Here is a 6,000-nt window from a genome sequence, read left to right on the forward strand (position 1 = left end):
CCAGTTGTTAAAAAACCTTCGTATGGTAGCGGAGAGTGACGTCATTCTTTCATAACCAGAGTAGGGTTGGTAGATTCCCATCACTAAAACAGAACCCCTAAAAAAACCAGAAATAAAACATTCTGGGAATTTCGACGACTGTTGGTGAATGTGTGTGGGAAAAATACCACAAAAACATCATATCAATGAAGATGAAGAAAAATAATTCTGGAAACCTGAAAAGGAAAACAAAAGGACAAATATTCCGAAACGTTCGAGGACATGTCCTCCTAAAGGGGGACTGTTGGTAACCCTAAACCAGACGTTCTTCTTTTTGGTGTCATTTCAAGAATCTTCGCACGATTTACAAAATTCGTCCCTCTGTCCTCCTTCTCAGGTTTCTGAAATAATTTTTCTTCATTTCCTCTTGAAAATTTTCTTGTAACTGTAAAATATATTGAAACGTTTTGTTTTTCCCCCTAATGTTTACACGCTTTGGCCCATGAAGGAATTCTAACCTCCTTGGCTTTGACCAATTGCTATCGATATTCCCGGAATACAAGAACCCGTGCTGCCTGCAAACAGAGGGCAAATGCTTTTCTAACGGCTGCCCAGCTTGCTCTAAGACAGAGGTTCTCAAAACTGTGAATACACCAAATTCTGTCACGGGTGCCGCGTAACGATGGTCCTGACAAATTAAGGTTTTTTTTCCGAAGATACTCTTTTTTGTTGAACTGCTCTGTGTAACCGCAAATAAACGTTGATAAAGGGATAGGAGCACCGCAGGTGGAAAATGTTTGAGAACCCCTGCTCTAGGATAATATGGAAAAAGAGTCTGAAAAACAGCGCTGGAAGAAGAAAATTGCTACAACCATTTTAGGAATACCAGCATTGTTTGCTCACCAACAGCAAATGACGTGCATTTAAGAGGGAAAGGAGGGGGGGATTACCCTTTCTAGTCAGTATGAAAGAAAATAAGATGTCAAAAGCACACAATGCTGATTTTTGAAAAAAATCGGCTATGGAAAAAAAACAACCCTCCCAAAAGAAAAATTTTTTTTCTCAAGGTAAGGTGAAAATCTTGCCTTGCTCCAGGAAAAGTAATAAATCTGATCAGACTGCGCGAGCAATTCACTGAAAGTGAGGGGAGACGATCGGATTTTTTGTTTTGGTGGTTCTGTTTTAGTTGGGAAAAATAAATAGGTGTTAGGGTTACTATAGGTATGAAAACTGAGAAAGGAAGATGCCTGCGCGCACCCTTTATGACATAATTTTCCCCAATTTCCCCAACAGATGGCGCACTGTTCTTCAAAAGAAAAAAACAACAACACACCACCACAATAATTTTCCCTATATATGTTGCTGAGATTTGATAAATCCGGTTATTCTGCATAATCTCAGGCTATTAAGCATAGTTACCAACCATTTTTGTATATTTAATAAATTATGTTTTTCACATTCACCGGTGATTATGTGTAATCCCCACCTCGTATGCCACTGGAATTTATTTAAATTTACCGGAAATTTTGCTCAAGTTTCAGCCTAGGATGATGCGTTAAAAAGTCTCGCCGCAGAGGGCAACAGGCCTAATTATTCATTCATTCATTCATTACACTTCACTCACTATGAGTTGGGAAAAAACTCATAGTTTAAAAAAATGATTGCAGATGGCAGCACTACACATAACAAGCATAACACAGAAACAAACTTCACGGAAGGTTCACTATACGTAGGTACACACATATTCCAACATGTAGACAACACGACATGTTACAACATTTCCGCTGTGGTGATCGAGTGGTTATAGTGACGGACTCGCGATGCGAGGATCCGGGTTCGAACCCCACAGTGGTGGTCGGCTGAAGTTGGTTTTCTGTGGTTCCCAACTTCAAGGCGCAAATGCGAGCCGATCTCCGCGTTAAAAAGTCTCGCCACAGAGAGCAACAGTCCTACAATGATAAATCATTCAATCATAACACTTCACTCATAGTTAGAAAAACTGGTGGCAGATGGCAGCACTACACATAACAAGCATTACAGAGAAACAAAAAAAACTTCACGTCAGGTTTCACTACACGTACACGCACATTCCCGCATGTACCGATTCGTTGGGGGTTGGGCGGGGCGCATGTGTGGTGTAGCAGTAGTGGGTGGGGCCTCCAAAAAATGGCTCGGGGATCCATGATGTTCTTAAGTCAGCCACCTCGTTGGGCAATTTGCCTGTTGTGGCGTTGTATTTGTATTTGTATCAATTCGTTAGAAGTTCCGCCGAGGAATATGGATGAGGTGCATGTCTGATTTAGTAGTAGTAGCATTGCCCCCACAAGACCGGGGCTGACAGGGCTCTAACAGGACAATTCTCATAATTTTTTTGCTTTTCATGCTATTCATAAACTATAGAAGGGCCCGTGAGAAGTCTGACCATGTGGCCCGTGAAAGATCCCAGCCTAGGGCCCAACTTCTGGATGTAGGGCCATGTAGTAGGATGATGAATTGTAGATCAGTGATGTTACTTATATTTAAAAATACTGATAAATGCGAAGAAAGGTAACATTACTATGCTGATAATAATTTATAAATGTTTTATTCTCGTAACACTTATTTTCATTTACAGTATTTTAACGTCTATAAGGAAAACCTTTTTGCCAAAAATCCTGTCCCAAAAATAGGGAAGGGGTTCCTCGGATAGTATTATAGATATGTCTTCTAAACTTTTTTTCAAAATTTTAAGCCCAAAATATCAGGGGGTCCGTCATACACGAGTGTTCCTTATATACGTTAAAATATGGTAATTCAGTTAATGGCAAAATATGTGTAGTGCAGTGCACCCATCACGCACAGGAAAAACTGTTAAGTGGTTTAATTTTTAAGTGATATTGTCGCATGATTTCTTCCATATTTGTCATACATCATACTTACCAACTGCAATCGGGAATTATGCATAATTACCGAAAAATGTATCAAACTTACCGCAAGGATTGACGATTTTACGCATAATTGAGCTTATTTAATATGTTACCGTCCACTAGTTAATTTTTTTCCTCCAGAATTTCAGACCTGGCGGAAAGAGGAGTAGGATGATGACGGCCAAGAAGCTATACAATAGTCTTAGACTTGAAACGGCTGGACATTTTGACATATGTATAGCACAGAGATTATGAGCTGGAACAAAAAAAAAACAAAAAACTATCCGTCTCCTCTCGCTTTTAATGAATTGCGCCCATCGTCTCTGGTCAGTTTTATTGCTTCACATGGAGTAGCGGGAGGGATTTCTTTCTATATTCTCAGAAGTTTTTTTATCTTTTCGGGGCGTTTTTTTCCCAGTGGAATCAGTATTGAGGGTTGTTTGAATCCTACTTTCATTACTTCTAAATAGAATAGGCAACCCCCCCCCCTCTTTCAGTACACGGCATCTGCTGTTGATGAGCAAACAATGGTATTCTCAAAATGGATATTGCGATTTTATTTTTTCAGAGCTGTTTTTCCTACTGCCTTTTTCATTTTATCCTGGGGCAAGCTGGGCCATGGTTAGAATAACATCTGTCCTCCTGCTTGAAGGCAACTTGGATTCGCCTGTGAATTTCCAGGACGTTTTGGTCAAAGCGTGTAAAAAATGTGCGGGAGAAAAATACACACACCTAAACACTCATGCCACCGAAGATATATATATGTTTCAGAGTGAAAAAAAATTCCCCTGAAAAGGAAAAGAAAGTGATTCCGGGAACCTGAAAAGGAGGACAAAAGGACGAATTTTTTGAAACGTCGGAGGACGCCTGAAATGATACCAAAAAGGAGGACGGATGGTAACCCTAATTGGTGTAGGTTTTTTGTCGGTATCACTGGCGCCATCTATTGATCTATTGAGGAAATTAGGAAAAGTGATGTTATTTAGGGTGCGTGCGCAAGCGTCCTCCTTTATCAGTTTTTGAACCTGGTAACCCTAGCACAAATGGTTCGTAATATTTTTTTTGCATGCGCAAGAAATTTTTCACTGATCAACTCCGAATCCGACTGCAAAATTCTAATTCTCTGAACTTTGGAGATGCTGTATATACTTCTACACCAGTGTTTCTCAACCGCCGGGCCCTAACACTAGTGGCCGTGAGTGATTTGGTTTCATTTTTCCCATTAATTTCTCGTTAGTTGTGTGTATGATCGGGCCTTTCACTTACACAAAAGAGATAGACTGGGCCGCTGGCTTCCAAAGGTTGAGAACCTCTGTTCTGTTGAACTACCTCCTCTCAGCTCTGAACAGGTCAACTCATTTTATGTTCACACTGTATACGAAAGAACCAGGAGTTACTCGAGAAAAAAATCTTTACTAGTGCGGAACCTATTTTTGCCGCCCCCCCCCCGACCATGTCTTGGTTGAACCATTTTTGCCCTCTTAACTTGGATTTGGCACCCCTCTTAGAGCGGCACCCCATGTGTCAACACGGCCCAAGAGTCGCTCCCGGGAAACAACTCCATGCGCGTGTTTGTTAGCACAGTATGTGTGTATGTTTTTATTGTTTACCTTGTACAGTCAACGAACTCGAATGGACTTAAACAACAAGTTCATCTTAAAATCCAGGCCATAAACTGTCCCAAGGCGAAAGGGCCGCAACTAGGGAGTGGAGAGCAAGTAGGCTTGGTGCCCAAGAGCCGGACCACAGGGGGACATGAATTTTTCCCTTTAACGTTTAACTTAATTTTCATCATTACAAGGGAACGCCAAAATGCGTACTTGTCCGGGCTGACCAAGTATGCGATATGTCTGGTTTGTTGTAGACCATGTAATAATAGGTAGGAAAGAAATATTTACGGTTGCTATGCAGATACAAAACTTAGAAAGAAAAGTTAGCTGTCTCCTCTGGGAAGCGAACCCAGGTCACGCACGGGTTCACGGCAAGTGCACTACCAATACACCAGAACCTTCCTTTTAACGCGAATTGATATCGTGCTGTGCTCAGAGACAGTGCAGCCTCCCTTAATTACAGCAAATACCGCCCCAGATGACTACACTTTAGAAAGCTTGTTCTGTTTTTGGTGCATATGTAACATACTTGCCCGGTATGCAAGAGGACCCGAGTTCGTTTTTCGGAAGAGACAACTAAATTTTCTTCCTATGGGCATAACAACCAGAAAAATCTCTTTTCAAATGTACTACGGGCCGAGAAAATAACATCATCTGTCTATAAAGTTTGCAAAATCGAAAATTCGTAAATGGGAAATACATTCCCAATAATGGCGGTTATTTGGGACTAGAGCAGGCGTGGATCCGGGAGAGGGGAAGAAAGGCGATGCTGTCGGTTGCCCCCTCCCATAGCCAGATTATATGGGAGAAAATTGGTCTGTCTCGTAAAAAATACGGGACGATCCTATCGACGAACAAAATTTCGTCCTTCCCAACACATCGCCCTGGATCTACGCCTGTACCAGAGAACTGAAGGTTCGTAAAAAACGTGTCGGTTCGTGAAATATAGAGGTGACTATTTTGCTTCCCCGTATGCGTTCGGAAAATTCTCGCCGTCAACGTTGGTCTATAAGCTTCCTACAGGAAGTAGATTCATCAATTTATAGAGTTTGTTCTCCGAACGGAAGAAGAATGAAGGGCGTCGATGAAAATACATTTCGAGAGAAGAGAGGAAGTCTATTTTCATACATTGCAGCAGTGGAGGGAGAGGGAGGGGATTCAACGTCGAAGTGTGGATTATTAATAGTCCAGAACTTATACACAGTTTTGTTTGCACATATTAGCCCTGTTTACATATATGTGCAATATTGCGGTAACATTGGGAGTACTGGCACTCCCTTGACGCCTTTTTCCCCCTCCTGGGATAAGAATATAGACACGGAGAGCAGGAATTGCTGGATACTCGAGTGGTTTAACCTCCTTTCCTACAATCCTTTGCGCGACGAATTGAAAAGGCCGACCCACGTGACCTCTAACGACATCTGTAAAGAGGGGTTAAAGTGCCGGTCCTTGTAAACGGATTTTTGTGAATATCCCTGAACCCGGTTTTATACCCGCGTTTTATC

This window comes from Pholcus phalangioides, unplaced genomic scaffold, assembly GCF_987345545.1.
Source record: "Pholcus phalangioides strain wild (caught in Gottingen) unplaced genomic scaffold, Ppha-v1.0 ptg000042l_1, whole genome shotgun sequence".
Lineage (NCBI taxonomy): Eukaryota > Metazoa > Arthropoda > Arachnida > Araneae > Pholcidae > Pholcus > Pholcus phalangioides.